Source organism: Ochlerotatus camptorhynchus, unplaced genomic scaffold (genome assembly GCF_037179485.1).
Source record: "Ochlerotatus camptorhynchus isolate MF236.1 unplaced genomic scaffold, CSIRO-AGI_Acam_v1.1 ptg000348l, whole genome shotgun sequence".
In the NCBI taxonomy this organism is placed as follows: Eukaryota; Metazoa; Arthropoda; class Insecta; order Diptera; family Culicidae; genus Ochlerotatus; species Ochlerotatus camptorhynchus.
The window spans coordinates 72,399-81,909 of record NW_027040836.1 but is presented as its reverse complement, the minus strand read 5'-3'; the positions used below and the strand labels follow the sequence as shown (position 1 = coordinate 81,909).

At 38.3% G+C, this 9,511-nt stretch overlaps 1 protein-coding gene across 1 annotated transcript in view; it reads left to right on the top strand.

Annotated features, from left to right (window-relative positions):
* Positions 1-255: 255 nt before the first annotated feature.
* Positions 256-9,511, top strand: part of LOC135709044 (synaptic vesicle glycoprotein 2C-like) — a 33,044-nt gene continuing 23,788 nt past the window's right edge. The window contains exon 1 of the mRNA XM_065231230.1: positions 256-470. The gene's annotated coding sequence lies outside the window, so the exon portion shown is untranslated. The remainder of the gene's footprint in view (positions 471-9,511) is intronic.

The following is a 9,511-nucleotide window of genomic DNA, read 5'->3' as shown; positions in this document are numbered from 1 at the left end:
TACGCTTCTTTTTTTAACAGTGTAGTTCACTGTTGCAAATAACGAAAGGAATTTATTTCAGTTCAGAACTTAAGTTTTCATTTCAATTAAGTAAAAGCGTATCTAAGATTACATAGGATAACGCTCGATTCAAAATTGCACAGTGACATACGATTCGTTGACATTGTTCAGCAGGTTTTTGCTGCTATAAGCATGCGCTATATTGGGATAGTAATTCTAATCGATATTTTCATTTCAAAACATGGAGTAGACAATTTCTGCACTGTCTGTCTAAACTACTGATCACATTTTGGAAATCTGTGTTATTTTGTGAAATTAAGTGCCTATTAAGAGAAGTGAACAACTGATATTGTATCAACTGTGTAATTGAGTAGATTGATTTGGGAGCATATCATACAGAAACAAAACATCAAAGTGGACTCATTGTGCATTAGTTTATTCATATTTTGTTTTTTTTTAACGTCATCCAGGTGAGTGGATTGGATAAATTTCATGGATATTATAACAGCGAGAATGTGTCTGTAGAACTAAAGTATAATTATAGAATTTATATCACGGTCGGCTAGTGCTACCGATAGCTACTCGGTAAATGTCACGGTGGCTTTACTTTTTACTATTGGATGAATAAATTTACCCTTTGTCACCTTTTTACTTACACACCAAAAAATTATGAATTTTAATGGTGATGTATATATCCATGCATGCTAAAATTGAGGCATGCAAACTTCCTTTTCACGTAAACTAGCAACTTGCAAGAAATATTGCTTACTAAGATGGATGGTTGGATACAATATTTAGAATATTTCATCAAATGACTCATAAATTTACACGATCTGTAATGTGAATTTGTATGATATGTGACGCTCCATTTATGTGCATCATAGTGAAAGAAATTTACACTACTTTTTCGAACTGTTTATTTATATGACTTTGATATATAATATTTTTTACAGACCTGCCCAAGTAACAATTTTGGTTTTATGCGGGTTCTGTAGATCATGATTTTGACTTGTAGAATGCTATAAAACCTCGATAAAACCTGCAATGTTACTTGGGTGAATATATTATATATTCAAACTATACAAGTACCTCTAGGTAAAATATGAAATAATGGGGCTGATTTTAAGAAATATCAAAATGAAATGTCTTATACGTTTAAGCTGGTACATAAACCAGGTCTAACACATAGTGTAAAGTAGTTCGCTATATATTATTATTATGATGTACTCCTGTTATGACATATGGAAATCCTATATGTAATATATTATATGTTCTTAATAAGATAGGAGCATACAACAAATATGATGCCTACTCTTCTATCACATATCCCTCGAATGAAGAAAGTATATATCTAAGAGCTGGACGTAGGGCGTAAAAAACTTTGATAACTATGACTTCTCTAGTTGATTTCTTGGAATTGGAACACAAACCAACATATCCATCGGGTACGAGAAATCTTCCTCTACTCGATGGGGATGTCGATTTGTCATGACTTTCGAGAAATCATCGAGAGACGTCATTGTTTACAAAATCTGTTACGCCCTAATTCCAGCTCTATCTAGATATGTAACATTCAAAAAAATAGAGTGGGTGAGCCAGCAGTGGAAAAAGTTAAACAATCTGCATATAATATACGTCTTTAACTTTCAAACTCGATTTTGCCAGAAAAATATTACATTGTGATTAAATTGCATGCATTTTTCGAAGTCTCGCCCTTCACACTGTTCCAGTAATTAACTTTGGTACCTTTAATAGTGGCACGCTTTGGTTTCTAATGGATTCCACTATTATAAGAACACATCCGCACTTTAATCGCAAAGTAGTCAACATTTAAAATTAATTGCTGTCGTAATTTTGGCTTTGGTAAAATTAAAGTTTCAAATATGCAAATCTACTTTATATTGGAGATTAACCGATGAAAAATAAACTTATCTGGTTGTCAACCAATATCGCGGCATAAACCCCATACCGCAATTATAGGCCACTACTCTGTACGTTATTTGTTTTGAAATCCGTTAGTTCGCTATTAACTTGTTAATGTTCATTTTGGAGCATTTCCTGCTCAAAACGGTGACCAGAGCTGACAAATGTCATTTCAATGAAAGATCTCACGCGATATTTACAGAGATACTCCTGTCACTATCATCAGATGAGAAAACGATGATAGAGATTTTCTTCAAAATCTCATCGAATTTTTCGTCATGACAAAACGTGACAGTGTTGTGATTATCGTAATTACTAGCTCATTTATTAATTTTAAAGTTACTTGTACCGAAAAAATCGTAATAATATATTCACTCTACCGATAACATACACACTTAATCTAGCTCGGTAAAATCTCCAACAGCCGATTACCTCGGCATTTACTTTTGCAGACATCTCTGAAAAATATCTGTTTGTTAGCTGATATCTCAGCAAAATGTTATTTGTTAGCTGAGTCTCGGCAATTGTTTCACTGAATCTCAGTAAAATAAATTGCAGAACTGCTCGGCTGTTGGAATCCCGGCGAAAATATTTAAGTGTGTACGGTTACATGCTTGAATTCAAGAGCAAATTTTCATTACGTCGAATGTAACAAAGGTAAACAAAGTCGAGCTATCAGTGTCAATCTATGCTCCTGCTATTACACTATATACTGTCCAAATATAGGATCACATCCCATTTTTAAATTTATTTACCAGTCGAATTGCTTTTTGACGTAATCGCCTTCCGATCAAAATAATTTCGATGTTACTTAAGTCACCCGATTTCTATGGAGATGCCGTTGGCCTTAAGTCACAGCACTGAGAAACCCGTGAAAAGTGTACTTTCGTCGTTTTGCTTTCTCATTATTAAAGTGAATAAATCGAACTGTTTGTTGGTAAGATGATTTCGGTGGTCCTAAAATGATGAATGGGCTGCACGTAAGGAGACGTAATTGATAATTCTCCCGAATATCCTGGTAAAAACACTTTGACTTAAGTAACAATAGGGGCCACCAAACGACGTATAATAAATTTTGACTCAAAAACCAGCATTTCTTAGCATGAAAGCTAGCGATTTGCCTTTGTATGATTAAAACCCGGCTAAATATGTTAAACATTGCTATCACTATGAGAGTAGGTATATGTGTTTAATTGGAAATAGGAATAACTTTTCGGTCATCAAAACAAAACTTTATTTTTCTCGGATCGGTGCGAATGTTACTTACGACATAATGAAGATTTGCTCTTGAATTAATCTAAATCAGTTAGAAATGTACACACTTAGAAAAATTCATGTAAATTTAGGTGCTCTGAGAGTGACATATACGAGCGTTATTTTTGACATAAAGTGGAGTCATAACAGACGCAAAATAAAGCTCAATCAAACGTGCTTTTCGTCGATCAACGAACTTTTCAGTCTTGGAGCACTTAATATTACATGAAATGTTTGTTTACGTCTCATATTTTATGTCAAAGATGGATTCCGTCACGTGTAAAATTAGTTATTTCTAAGAGTGTAGATGTAAAAACCGTAATAGAGTTATTCTCATGAGTGCTTGATCATTGGAAAATTACAAGAAAACGAATGATAGGTAGTTTCGTCTCGTGATAGTGACGGTGGTGATATTTACCAGCTTTGACGGTGACATTAAGGGTTTCTTTAGCGGTGGTCAAATCTAGATCCAAATTGATATAAAATTTGAACCAGCTAAAATAAAATAGATCATGCCAAAATAGATCCACCTGTGCGCGTACACACCGGTTGGTCTAGTTAGCCGTTCTATTTCAAACGTCAAAACCCGAGTCAAAACCAACTCACTCCCTGATTTCGTGGTCAGCAATATTTTCCCGCTAAATTGACCGTCTGCGGGTGTGATATGTATCTGTAACCCTCCGTTACTCGCGCCAACTTTTGTAACACGAGTACTCGCGCGTTGTACTTTGTACAACAGTGTAAGTTTTCCATTGCCATTTTGTAGCCGAGCTATCAATCGATATGAAACCAACGGTTATTCCTTAAAAGACTTGTTTTTAACTAAACAAGCTAAACTTTTATCACAGTTAACCCCCAAACAATGCGGATAATAGAGAAAATGTGAATGGAAACCGCGTAAACGGTGTCGGTACTACGAGGGATTTGACTTAATTGGTTACAACATGGAAAATCTCGAGATCCTGACCAGATAAAAAATTACTGTCTTCCGGAAAGTTGTTCTAGAGATCATAACCTTTTTGCTGGTGGAGAGTAGTTCAGAAATTTCTCACTACGTGGCGCTAGTATATACGTGCAATTTTTGCATCTACAATAGCTCGAGTTCCCAACCAGATAGAAAGTTACTGTCTTCGGCAAAGCTGTTCAGGAGGTGAAGGCCTTTTTGCAGGTAGACAGTGGTTCAGATTTTTCTCACTAGGCGGCGCTAGTGTACACGTGAAAATCTCATATTTAATATCTCGAGATCCTGACCCGATAGAAAGTTACTGTCTTCGGCAAAGCTGTTCAGGAGATCACAATTTTTTGCTGGTAAACAGTTCAGAATCTTCTCACTAGGTAGCGCTCGTATGCATGTTAAGTTCTCGCATGTGATACATCCTGACCAGATAGAGAGTAAATGTCTTTGGCAAAGTTGTTCAGGAAGACAAGATCTTTTCGTTGGTGGATAGTTGTTCAGAATTTTCTCACTACGCGGTGCTAGTATACACATGCAATTCTCGCATATACAATAGCTCGAGATACTGAGCAGATAGAAAGCTACTATTTTGGGCAAACTTGTCCAGGGGGACAAGACTTTTTGGATAGTGGACAGTAGCCCAGAATTCTCTCACCATGTGGCGCTAGTAAACGTGTACAGTTCTCGCGTATGCTATAGCTCGAGATCCTGAACAGGTAAAAAATTACTGTCTTCGAAAAAGTTGTTCAATGCCTATTGCTTGGTGCACAATAGTTCAGAATGTTCACACTACGTGGCGATAGTATACACGCAAAATTCTCGCATGTAAAATATCTCGAGATTCTGTATATATGTGCAATTCTCGCTTTAGATATATTTTGAGACCTGCTAAACGGTCATCGAAAAAGTTGTCCAGGGATCAAAACTTTTTCGTTGGTCGACAGTACAGCATTTTCTCACTACGCGGCGCTAGGATATACGTGAAATCTTCGCATATAGTATATCTCAAGAACAGCTAGAAATTTACTGTTTTTGGCTAAGCTGTTAAGGAGGTTAAGATTATTTTGGTTGATGAAAAGTAGTAGTAAAAATTTCTAAAAACTTTGCGGGCAATTCTCGCATATCAAATATCATAAAATAAAAATACAATTTACATCAGCCAAAGTGGGATAAGACAAATATATTCTGGATTTCTTTTACTGGTGAAGATTTTCATGCAGATTTGTGGATACATATATTGGTGTGCGTCTTCACCTTGTATACCTCTGATAAATTAGTGGTAACACGTATCTCAGATGGAAAACATTATCTTAAAAGATCAATATCGCTGAAACATCCACCAAATGAATGTTTAGAGTCTCCCTTTCATTTTAGGCTAATTTCAAAATGTCTTATCGAGGGGGTCTTGAACAAAAAAAAAATCCCTGTATTTACGTGTGCACGGACAACGAGACTAACTCATTGAGTGAGGCACTTTTGCTCAGTAGAATGAAGAAATTTATAAAACCGTACACTCCCGATTATAAGTTTAAGGACAGCCCCAAAAAACTTGCAAAAAACTTTGCCATTTTAGTCCAATTTTCGTTCTTTTTAGAACATTTGAAAGATTTCGAATGGAAATATGAAGAAGCAAATTGCTTAATATAATTTTCAAATTTTGTATACCAAAGATTCGCCCAAAGTTACACTATTTTTCAAAATTTACTCTGAAGAATCATGTTTGATTTTCTCAGAATTGAGTTGAAAAAAAGAATATTTGAAATTAAAAGTAGTAGTAGAGCCCTTATGCTATACCATTCATACCATTCAAATTACCTTAGAAGATCAAAAATTGGACGTAAACTTAGAGAGCTTTGCATGTATTTTGGGGGTGTATTTAAGCTTATGATCGGGAGTGTAGGTTACTCAGCGCTGAATGAACTACGCTTTTAGAAATTTCTCTAGACAACTGAGTAAAACAACCTCACGACTGAGATAGTCCTATGGCTCGACTGGCTAACTCGTGTGTATATATTTTATACATTTTACATTACATTACACATTTTAGACGAACCGAGTAGATTCTTCTCGTTTAGATTTAGGATAAGGTGTATGTAACCATAAATTCGAAGTAACACTCCCAGCAGCGTAGGAATAGCGGTATAATGAAAGAGATGATAATTTCATATTATCAGGCCGTTTCTTTATGACTTTGGATGTACCTACACACTTAGATTTTTTGTCGAGATAGGCACCACCGAGCAGCACGGTATTTTATTTTGCTGGATCTCAGCGAAAAACTTGGCACGTGGTGAGAAAATTCTTATCTACTGTCTACCAGCCAAACAGTCTTGACCCTCTAAACAACTTTGCCGAAGACAGCTACTTTCTAGCTGATGATCTCGAGCCGAATATGCGAGAAAGGCACGTATATACTAGACAAAATGCTGAACTATTGTCTCCCAACAAAAAGATCTTGACTTCCTGAAAAAACTATGCCGAATACATTTATTTTCTATCTGGATCTAGAGATAGGGGAATTTACGTATTCTCGTCAATCTAAGCAGCGTCTGCACTTCTACTAGCATTTTCTCAGCGTCACGCACATATATGATGTGTCTGTTTGTTTACATTCATCTGCTGCTTGCTTCTCTATCCATTCCAATCGACAGAATTTTTCAAAACGTTTTGAAAGCGTTTTTACAACGCTCCAAACTTCTCAGGTGAGTGTGACTATTGTCGGCAGTCTCTTTTTCTTCGGCAACCTTCCCATTAGAACTGCGTGTTAACCAGCTGTTCTATTATCGGCAACTCGAAATCAACCTCATTTTGTAGTGCGTATGTTTTATTTGAAGAAAAATGTAGCATTACTGGATTGCTCGATCGTTCAAATATAATCAGATTGAAGCTGAAAGGCTAAACAATCGTTTGGACACATTCAGGGAAGTGCGTTGATGGGAAAACATAGTGAAATTAACGTTTAAATTTTGGTTGCCGAAAACAGTCAATGGGTGCCGAAGTCAACATTTACCCTATTTTATTTGTGAGAATTTCACATTTTCGCGAAGTGAGACAACTCTGAACTCCTGTCAACCTGCGAAAAGCCCTTGATCTCCTAAACAACTATGCCGAAGACAGTACCTTTCTATCTGGTTGGCAACTCGAGACATTTTATATGAGAATTTCACGTGTATACTAGCGTCGCGTAGTGAGCAAATTCTGAACTATTGAGCACCAAGCAATAGGCTTTGATCTCCTGAAAAACTTTGTGAAAAACAATAACTTTCTATCTGGTCAAGATCTCGAGACATATCACATTCAAGAATTTCACATGTATGCTAGCGCTACGTAGTGAGAAAATTCTGAAATACTGTCCACCAGCGACAAGGCTATGATCTCCTGAACAACTTTGTTGGAGACAGTAACTTTCTATCTGGTCAGGATCTCAATATATTCTATGTTGTAATCAATTCAGTCAAATCCCACGTAGTATGGTCACAGTTTACGCGGTTTCCATTTACATTTTCCCTATTATCCGCATTTTTAAGGTGTTTACTGTAATCAAAGTATTGCTTGTTTAGATCTAAACAAGTTTTTTGGGGAATACTGGTTGGTTTCAGATCGATTGGTAGCTCGACTGCAAAATGGCAATGGAAAACTCATGTGTGTTGTACAAAGTACAACAGCGCGAGTAACGGAGGGTTAACAAATAGCCTTGAACTGCTCGGCATTTTTAAAAGTGCTGTCAAGTGTAATAATTATAAATACCTGTATTTATCCACCTATGGTGAGATCTGACTCTTCTTACAAATATTTCGATGTAAATATAAAATTCTTGAAACATGCCCGAATGTGGGTGAAGTGGTCCTGGGCACTATATTTGACTTCCATTGTTCTTGTTTTTGAAATCAAGTGTGATTTGTTGTGTCACATGATGGGTTTTGGATCAAATCAGAAACTGGCCATTTCCCTGGAAGTACCCGGAACATACCCGGAAGGGGCCTACATGGTTCTGAGCACTATTTTTGACCATCATTGACCTTGTTTTTAAATTCATATCTGATTTGATGTGTAGCGTGATGGGTTGGGGACCAAGTCAAAAACTGACTACTTCCTTAGGGGCTCCCAGAACATGCCCTGAAGTAACCAAGGTGGTCCGGGTACATTATTTCATTACTATTGATCTTGTTTTTGAACTCTCATGTGATTTGATGTATCGCATGATGGGTTTGTAATCTCCAGAACAGGTGGACCGAATCCAAAAGTATTCAATAGCGTAAAATGAGGCCACAGTACCTTTCATTTGGCACTAGTTTGAGGAACACGAGCGTATTCTTTTCGTTACTCAAATGCACAAACACACACACACACCCACACACACCCACACCCACACACCCCCACACACACATACACACACACACACACACACACACACACACACACACACACACACACACACACACACACACACACACACATACATACACACACACACACACACACACACACACACACCCACACACACACACACACACACACACACACACACACACACACACACACACACACACACACACACACACACACACACACACACACACACACACACACACACACATGGATTGGAGAGTGTGCGAAGGATATACCCATAGCGACCATCAGGCGATACGATATGGCATCGGCCAACGGAATACTGTGGCAGTACGGAGGACGAGAACTTGTGACCGAAAGTGGAAGACGAAGGCTTTCGACAAGGATCTGTTCGTTGAGGCACTTCGTGTGGACAGGAGTCCCGCAGATCTAAATGCGGACGAGCTGACAGAAACGTTAGTGAGAGCATGTGACACGACCATGCCGAGGAAACTGGAGCCAAATAACAGACGTCGTCCAGTCTACTGGTGGAACGAGGCACTTAGCACTCTTCGCGCTAGTTGTCTCAGAGCAAGAAGACGTGTTCAGAGAGCAAGAACGGAAGCAGACAGAGAAGAACGAAGAGAAGTGTTTCGAGCGGCCAGGGCCGCACTTGACCGAGAGATTAAGCAGAGCAAGTCGAACTGTTTTAAGGAGCTGTGTCGAGACGCTGATTCCAACCCCTGGGGCGACGCATACTGAGTCGTGATGGCGAAGATCAGAGGTCCAACGATGCCCGCTGAAATGTGTCCAGAGAAGCTGAAAGTCATCGTGGAAGGACTTTTCCCGAAGCACGACGCAACAACCTGGCCACCTACACCGTACGGAGAAGGAGAGGGATATAACGTCGAAGGAACTCGTAGCAGTGGCGAAAGGATTGAAGGTGAAGAAAGCTCCCGGTCCGGATGGAATCCCCAACGTAGCGTTGAAAGCGGTGATCCAGTCATCCCCGGACATGTTCAGGATGGTGCTGCAGAAATGCCTGGACGA